Source organism: Stegostoma tigrinum, chromosome 9 (assembly GCF_030684315.1).
Source record: "Stegostoma tigrinum isolate sSteTig4 chromosome 9, sSteTig4.hap1, whole genome shotgun sequence".
Taxonomy (NCBI): Eukaryota; Metazoa; Chordata; class Chondrichthyes; order Orectolobiformes; family Stegostomatidae; genus Stegostoma; species Stegostoma tigrinum.
Window position 1 is genome coordinate 20263159 of NC_081362.1, and position 9739 is coordinate 20272897.

At 41.4% G+C, this 9739-nt stretch overlaps 1 protein-coding gene across 1 annotated transcript in view; it reads right to left on the reverse strand.

Annotated features, from left to right (window-relative positions):
- Positions 1–2662, reverse strand: part of ninl (ninein-like) — a 133621-nt gene extending 130959 nt beyond the window's left edge. The window contains exon 1 of the mRNA XM_048536820.2: positions 2384–2662. The gene's annotated coding sequence lies outside the window, so the exon portion shown is untranslated. The remainder of the gene's footprint in view (positions 1–2383) is intronic.
- Between the last annotated feature and the right edge of the window lie 7077 nt (positions 2663–9739).

Genomic DNA, 9739 nt, shown 5'->3' on the forward strand with positions numbered 1-9739 from the left:
GCTTAATGTGGAATGTCATCTTGGGGCCTGGGGTGGGGGTGAGGGAGGAGGTGTGGGGACAAGTGTAGCATTTCCTGCGGTTGCAGGGGAAGGTGCCGGGTGTGGTGGGGTTGGAGGGCAGTGTGGAGCGAACAAGGGAGTCACGGAGAGAGTGGTCTCTCCGGAAAGCAGACAGGGGAGGGGATGGAAAAATGTCTTGGGTGGTGGGGTCGGATTGTAAATGGCGGAAGTGTCGGAGGATAATGCGTTGTATCCGGAGGTTGGTAGGGTGGTGTGTGAGAACGAGGGGGATCCTCTTGGGGCGGTTGTGGCGGGGGCGGGGTGTGAGGGATGTGTCGCGGGAGATGCGGGAGACGCGGTCAAGGGCGTTCTCAATCACCGTGGGGGGAAAGTTGCGGTCCTTAAAGAACTTGGACATCTGGGATGTGCGGGAGTGGAATGTCTTATCGTGGGAGCAGATGCGGCGGAGGCGGAGGAATTGGGAATAGGGGATGGAATTGCATCCACTGCATCCCTAAACCAGCCCAGTTCATCCCCTCCCCCCACTGCACCACACAACCAGCCCAGCTCTTCCCCCCCACCCACTGCATCCCAAAACCAGTCCAACCTGTCTCTGCCTCCCTAACCGGTTCTTCCTCTCACCCATCCCTTCCTCCCACCCCAAGCCGCACCCCCAGCTACCTACTAACCTCATCCCACCTCCTTGACCTGTCCGTCTTCCCTGGACTGACCTATCCCCTCCCTACCTCCCCACCTACACCCTCTCCACCTATCTTCTTTACTCTCCATCTTCGGTCCGCCTCCCCCTCTCTCCCTATTTATTCCAGTTCCCTCCCCCCATCCCCCTCTCTGATGAAGGGTCTAGGCCCGAAACGTCAGCTTTTGTGCTCCTGAGATGCTGCTTGGCCTGCTGTGTTCATCCAGCCTCACATTTTATTATCTTGGAATCTCCAGCATCTGCAGTTCCCATTATCTCTGATACTATCAAATACCTTATGCTATTTAAACAGGATAAAAATGAAAGAATCTTTTATTCTCCTTGCGCTAATACATCAAGCCCTTAAATGCATTTATACTGGCACTGTTGTGTGAAATGCAAAGCTTTACGGTGTCACCTCCAGTCAGAAGTGGTATTATAATTCAGGACAGTGAATAACATTAGAAACCAAACGAAAACCCAACTTTGAACCGGCTGTTAAAGTGAACTCGCGTTTGGATAAAGTCAAACTCCGAAGTTTATTTGCTTGATATGCTACTGTACAGAACTGAACTGCATTTGTGACTATGAACGTATACAAAGAGTTTTTTCTTATGAATAAAATATATTTTTGAAATAAAACAACGTACGACTCCAGGCTGAAGTTAAATGGGGGTCCGTTCATTTGTCAGACCCTCCTGGTCCATCAAATGCATGTGAATATACTCTGGTTCAAGGAAGAATGCCTTTGGTCGGTTTGGGTAGAGTCAAACTCGATGGTGTTTGTTCCTTTAATATGCTACCGTGCAGAACCGAACTGCATTTGTGGCTACGTCTCTCTCTATATCTAATATTTACAAAGATATGACCATGAATACAGTATATTTTGAAATAATAAAAAGGTACGGCTCTGGGTAGGTCGGAGAAATGTCAAAATTTCAACGTTTTGTTTGTTTCTTTTTCATTAAAAGGATTGCACAGAACTGGTTTACAGAATTTGTGTGTATTTATAGGTTATATGAGTAAAATATATTTTTGAAATAAAAGTGAGTCCAGACAGGATTACAAAGGAGATATTGCACTACCTTTTCTCAAAAATAGTAGGTCGAATTCTGGAGATTTTCTTACCATAGGATCGGTAATGGCGAGAAAGCTAAATTTCAAGACTTAATTTAAAAGAAAGCTGGTAGCTAGAACTTTACATTTAAGGAATGATAGCAACGCGCCCAGTGAAATGCAGAGATGAACTCAGAAACACTTCGCAGCATAGCTGGAGTCGCTGTCCTTCTGGATTCCGGTTTGCTTGGAGCAAACCCAAATGTATTTTTTCAAATGTTACACACACGAGCAAATTATACATGCTGTCTTTGCTTGGACAGGACAGCATTTCAATTGCCTGCCGTTAAAATCGGATGAGACACTCGGGAAATTAATAAAGTGGGATGATCATTAAATACAGCACCTGAAAAATTTATTTTAAAAATGAAGGTTTTCGAGGACATGCCTCCCGGCGAGCGGGGGAACAAAACCTCCTCAAATTCTTTTCCGAGGGAGGGACAGACAACGCTTCACCATGGGAACCAAGTCGACTCACTTCAAGTGAGCCAGTGAATAGCTTAACAGTGTTGTAAATATTCGCGTTTAAGACGCCTATGAGAGCCCGGAGAATATGTTTTTAAATCTTACCGCTTTTTTTCCAGCCCCTTGCTCTCACTTCCCTTTATCTTCTTCCCAACCCCCTCTATCGTGCCTCACTGAATACGAACCAGTGATCTTCATGGCTCCATTGTATCTAGTTCGTTACTCAGCCAGGTCGGTATCACAGTGATACTCCGCCGCTTTGTGACAATTTAGCGGACGAGTGTTACCCTTCACCATTCAATCAGACCGAGGTTCTCACCTCTGAACTCCAGCAAGTATAAACTAACCTCGCTTCCAATACAGGAAACTGGGCAGGCTTTGCCAACCTATCGCCCTTAAACTGCCCTTTCCTGATTGCAGCCCCTGCTGGCAGGGAGGAATATCACAAGAAAGTATTACGGTACCAACGGAGGCCATTTGGCCCATTGTCTCTCCGAATTCATTTGGTTTCCCCCTTCTGTCCCGATTACCGAACATTCTTCCTTTACGTTCTGTTTTGAATAGAGCTTTTAAAACTGCCACCACCATACGTCAGGCAGGGTTTTTTTTCACGTCACCTTTGCTTCTTTTGCAAATTGTTTAAATCTGTGCTCTCCCGTTGTTGATACTTTCATCACTTGGAGCACTTACTTCCTATTCATTTTATCCAAGCCCCTCGTGAATATGAACACCTCTTGTTTAAAAGGAATACCTGCCGAATTTCCTGTAATTGTGTTTGCACCTTTGACCTTATAAATCTCTCAAATTTTATTCTCCACGGAAGCAGTCCCAGCTTCTTCAATCTATTGTTATAACAGAAGTTCATCATTCTGGACACCAACCCCTTAAATCATTTTCTGTACTTAAATTAATTAGCAGAAATTGATACAGATTCCAGCTCAGGCTGAACTCTATTAGGAGCGTTCTACTCTTTACTGCATTCTGTTCTATTACCCTGATGTACTTAATGTAAGGTGTGTTTTTGCCTGCTTAGCACACAAAACAACACTTTTCGCTGTATTTTGGTACGTAATGATAATAAATCAGATCAAATCTAACGCCTTACAAAAGTCATAGTTCCTACACTCTATATTCCAATAGGAAATGGTACATTTTACAAACCATGCTCTCAATCTGTCAATGCCTATGCAAACATTCTCGTAAAATGTTAAAATACACGTTTTTTTTCATTCATTCACATGATGAGGGCATTGCTGGCTAGGCTAGCATTTATTGCTCATCTCTAATTGCCCAGAGGGTAGTTGACAGTCAACCACATTGCTGTGGTCTGGAGTCACATGTAGGCAGACCCAGGTAAGGACGGCAGTTTCCTTTCCAAAAGGACATGAGTTAACCAGATGGGTTTTCCCTGTATCTTGCTCAGAATAACACCAACAGTGCAGATTTGATTTATCTACTTGTCTGGTGGAGGTAGACCAATGACATCCCAGTTCACCTCACCCTTTGGAGTGGATGACAATGCTAAAGCATCACTGATTTAAAAAGGTAATGATGAAGGATCTACAATCATTAAGCAAGAACCAGCCTTTGGGTTAGGTAAACATAATTTTTTTATGAATTAAGAGCTGAAGTAAGACATTTTTCCCTGAGACTGCTACACAATTCAATAAGATCACTGATTACTTCATATTCCCACTTTGCCTGGCCAAATTTTTACACTCTTGCTCATCAAGAACCCATGTTAGACCTAAGAATATTCAAAGACTCTGCTTCTACTTCTTTTGAGGAAGAACATTCCAAACATTCCCATACTCTGAATTTTAAAAAAAAACTCTCTTCTCATTCCCTGTCTTAAATGGGTGTCCTTTGAGTTCCAGTATAATAAATTATAACAAAGAACTGTGGATGCTGGCAATCTGAAACAAAAGTAGACGTGGCAGAAGAAACTCAGCAGGTCTGGCAGCATCTGTGGGAGAAAGCAGGATAACATTTTGAGTCTAGTGATTCTTCATCAAATGAAGAAAAATAATATTGTTCTAGATTCTTCCACAAGAAGAAACATCCTTTCTACATCCATCCTGTCAAGATACCTCAGGATTTTGTGTACATCAATCAAGTCACCTCTATCTTTCTAAGGTGCAGTCTTTGCAAGACTCATCTGTCCCACCTTTCCTCATAAAACAACAAACCCATTCCAGACATTAGTCTAGTAAAGCATCTACAAGCTACTTCCAATACACTTACATGCTGCCTTAAATAAGATGACCTGTACTGTACTTGGTACTCAATGTGATCTCACCAGTGCCTGTATAACTGAAGTATAACTTTCCTACTTCTGTATTAAATTCCCATCATAATAAATAAGAATATTGTATTAGTTTTCCTCATTACTTGTTGTACCTATATACTAATCTTTTACAAGTCATGCACTTTGGCAAACAGATATCTCTGTATCTTCAAGATCTGCAACCTCTTACCATTTAGATAATATATTTCTGTTCTAATCTTCCTGCTGAAATGGGCAATTTCAGATTTTCCCAGATTATACTCCATTTGTGAGATCTTTGCCCACTCACTTAAGTGGTCTATATTCATTTGAAACTTCCTTACGTCCTTTTCACAACTTACAGTCTTAACTACCTTTTGTGTGATCAACAAATTTAGTAACTGTGCCTTTGGTTCCTTCAACATTGTCGTACATGATGCATTGGGCTATCTATCACAAGTAAAGTGGGTTTCATTTTTATTTTCATGAATAAACCTTCCGGTTTTAGAGTCATACAGGACAGAAACAGTCCAAATTGTCCATGCTGACTAGGTATCCTAAACTGAACTAGTCCTATTTGCCTGTGTTTGGCCCATATCCCTCTTAACTCTTCCTATTCATGTGCCTATCCAAATGTCTTTTAAATGTTGTAGTTGAACATGTCTCTACCACTTCCTCTGGAAGGTCATTGTACACACACACTGTGTGAAAATATTGTCCCTCCTGTCCCTTTTAACTCTTTCCCCTATCACTTTAAACTCTAGTTTTTGACTCCCCTACCATTGGACAAAGACCTTGTCAACTGATGTTATCAATGCACCTATGCACAATGATTTTATAAACTTCTTTAAGGTCACCCCTACAGCCCCCAATGCTCCAGTGGAAAAATATCCCAGCCTATCAGCTTTTCCTTCTACCTCAAACCCTCCAGTCCCAGCAACATCCTGGTAAGTATTTCCTTCCCCTTTTCCGTCCTTTCCCAGAGGGTTACGGCTCAAGGCTGTGATATACCTTTGCTAATGCTAGTAGCCTTCTGCATTTCAAACAAGTGACTATTTGTCACGCAGGACTGTCTTCATCTGACAGACAGTCAGCACTTTCTGATTAGTGACAGGAACTCCAGCTGATTTCCTTTTCTTCCCCGCCATCTATTAACCCAGTGGTGTTCAACCCAAATTGGATCTTGGACCCTCCTGGACCATAGTGTAGGACCCCAATGCATGCTACATATACCTATGGAATCATGTCATTTGAGGTATACCTGTCTTCTTGTAAAGCATTTTTTAATTAATTTCCTACATGCTCTCCCTCAAAAACATGCTTTCATCCCAGGCTCCAAGCTAACAATAGCTACACGAAGACATTTTGGAAGAGTGACTAATTGGATACATTTAGATAACGTGGAATGTGGACATTGTTGAGTGTGAGCATTTATCAACCACAAGCAAAATATTGAACTGCTTTCAAAATAAAACGTTTAAACTTAAGATAAAAGATTTCCTATTAACTAAATACTTCAAACAAACAATAAGTCTTTCAAAGCACTGAAGATGTGAACAATTATTACAAAGGACAAAACTGCCAAAGTGGGAGTACTGTGCAGTCAGTCAGATTTTTTTTGATGCACACAGATATTGACAATATGCTGTTTCTTTTTCAATTTTCTGCAATCTTTCCCAAAGGTGTTGGATGTATTTATGGTAGCATGGTGGTTCAGCATTATTGCCTCACAACTCCAGGAACTTGGGTTTGATTCCACCCTTGGAAAACTGTTTGTGTGGAGTTTGCACATTCTCCCTATATGTGGGTGGGTTTCCTCCAGATGGTCTGGTTTCCTCCCACAGTCCAAAGACGTGTAGGTTAGATGGATTTGTCCATGCTAAATTGCTCATAGTATCCAGGTTTGTGCAGGCTAGGTGGATTAGCCATGGGAAATGCAGGGTTACAGGGATAGAATAGTAGGGGATTGTCTGGGCAGCTCGCTCTTCGGAGACTTGGTATGGTCTCAATGGGCTGATAGGGATTCTATGATTCTAAGTCTATTTCACAATATAAACTAAAACTAAAGATTAATCAGCCATCTCTATTTAGTGTAAAAGATCCTATGATGCTTTTTCTTAAAAATACAACACAGGAGTTCTTCCTCCTATCCTGGCTAATCTTCAGCCCTCATTTCATTTTGCTGTTTCATTTTGATGTATGCAAGTTGCTTAATTTATTTTTTTATTCCTATCTGAACTTGCACTTTAAGAACACTTTTAGCACCCATAAAGTAATTACATACTGTTGAGTTGTAACTGCTTAGCAACATGGGAACAATCGTTTTAAAATTAAAATGTAAGGCAACTGGCATTTATAATATAAACACACAACTTTACCGGATGATGAGGATATTGGTGTTGAAAGTTCCATAGAGAAATCTGAACACCTAGTGAGTTACTGGAAGAACTACACCAAACGATTTAATGTTTTAAAACAATACAGACTTTACTGTATATATAAAAACAAAGCAAGCATCTTAACACCATAGTTTGTCAAGACTTTTAATCATCAGTTCTTATCCAGTCCCCCTTTTACTGCTTTAATTTCACAATTTTGAGGGTTCATTCACCTCTTCATCTGGAAACAAACCAAGAAAGGCAAAGCTCTCTGGAATTCTCTTTGTCTTCTGCTTAGTGTGCCAGCTAATCTCCAACTTATGAGATGCAATGAGGACCCTTGAGTTTGCTTGTGGTTTGGTGATTGTCCAACATTTCTACAAAAAACCATAACTGGTAACTTCTGAGCTCAACCTTGAACCTCATAGCTTTTGTATTTATCAATTTAAAAATCAGAACATCCTAGTTCCATTTGCCTTTCTGCTCCTGTTGTTTTTTTTGGACAGACAGAAGCTGGTTTAATTAAAACAGAAAGCGTTGGCGTAACTTAGCAGTTCTGATAAACTCTTTCTCTCTGCATAAAAGTCATAGAAGTTCACTATGACTTTTTCAGGTTAACCTGTTCTGTTTCTCCAGCACTTTGATTTCATTTCAAATCTCCAGCATCCCCAGTATTTGCTCTAATACAGGTTGCTTTCACCCTGTCTTTTCTCAGTTTCTGCACAACTCTTGGTCCAACAGCTGCTTTACAGTTCTTGACAAGCTGCCTTTCTCTGCCTGATGCCAAGCTAAATTGCTTTTGCCAAGTTAGTTTCCTGTAAATTTTATCTTCTAACTCCAAGGTAGGCAGATCTTCCAATCTCTTTTCCCCTCCCAACTCTTTCTTCAACTGAGCATGAGCTCCCACTGTATCCTCACAATAAAATTAGTATTGTCATAGAGGTGCACAGCACAGAAACAGATCCTTCGGTCCAACACTTCCATGCTGACCAAATATCCTAAATTAATTTTGGCTCATTTGCTAGCTTTTGGCCCATATCCCTCTAAACCCTTCCTATTCATATACCCATTCAGATGTCTTTTAGATGTTGTAATTGTACCAGTCTTCACCACTTCTTCTGGCAGTTCATTCCACACACGCACCACACTCTGAGTGAAAAAGTTGCCCTCTAGGTCCCTTTTAACTCTTTCCCCTCTCACATTAAACACCTGCCCTCTAGTTTTGGACCCTCTAGCCTGAGGAACAGACCTTAACGATTCACCCTATCCCGTGCACATCATGATTTTATAAATCTCTATAAGGTCACCCCTCAGCCTATGATGCTCCAGCACCAGCCTAATCAGTCTCTCCCTATTGCTCAAACCCTCCAGCCTTGGCAACATCCTTATAAATCTTTTGTGAACCCTTTCAAGTTTAACAACATCTTTCATAAAGCAAGGGAATCTGAATTGAACATAGTAGTCCAAAAGTGGCATAACCAATGTCCTGCACAGCCACAACATGACCTCCCAACTCCTACACTCAATGCACTGACCAATAAAGACGAGTGTATGAAATACCTTCTTCACTACCCTGCCTACATGGGAATCCAATTTCAGGAAGAATAAACCTGCACTCCAAGGTCCCTTTGTTGGACAACTCTCCCAGGACATTTGCGTTAAATGTGTAAGTCATGGTCTGATTTGCCCTAACAAAAAGTAACACCTCACATTTATCCAGATTAAACTCCATCTGCCACTCTTCAGCCCATCAGCCCATTTGATCAATGTCCCATTGTACTCTGAAGTAACCTTCTTTGCTGTCCACTTCACCACCAATTTTTGTCATCTGCAAATTTTCTAACCATACCCCTACATTCACATCCAAATATCTTTGCTTCAGGTGCAGGCCTAGCTTACATCAATTTATTTTGTTCCTTCAACTCTGAGTGAGTTGAAACCTTCATAAAACCAAAGCTGCAACTTCCTCTACCTATTCGTAAATTGAACACTTTTGCAAAGCAAAATATCAGTCTTAAGACATTATAACATTAGAATTGTCATGACATTAGGAAAGGGGCAACCAATCTCCTAATTGAAATGAATGGGCGGAGATGATTGGGAAGAGATTTTGTTACAACATTGGTGTGTGTAAAATTGTAAAATGGGGAAAAGTATTGCATTGTCCCTTTAAAAGATTACGTTTTTTACAGTACTTAAGAGTTAAAATGGATGTCTGAACTAGGAAATTACACAGAAAACATCTATGACAGCAAGATCTGCAGAAGAAAGATGTTTGTGAGTTGAAATCAAGAGGAAATGCTGGAGAAGGCAGAGTGTTCCGGAAGACACACAAATCCACCCTTCACTCCATTCTCAATAGCGTGTCATTTCATCTTATCACTTTAACCCAGATATTAGGTACAGTTTTGTGGGCTCTGAAAGCTGTATGAAGACAAAGTTCAGATCACTATTAACAATGGATAACATGGCACAGTGGTAGAGTGGTTCGCACTACTGCCTCACAGCACCAGGGTTCAATTCCACCCTCGGGTGACTGTGTGGAGTTTGCATGTTCTCCCTGTGTCTGTGTGGGTTTCCTCTGGGTGCTCCAGTTTCCTCCCACAGTCCAAAGATGTGCAGGCTAGGTGGATCGGCCATGCTAAATTGTCCATAGTGTTCAGCGATGTATAGCTTAGGTGGGTTATAGGGGGATGGGTCTGAGTGGGATGCTCCAAGTGTCAGTGTGGACTTGTTGGGCTGAAGGGCTTGTTTCCATGCTGTTGGAATTCTATGAAGATGCAGTCTGTGTGAACTTGGAGAGATTAAGTTTTAATT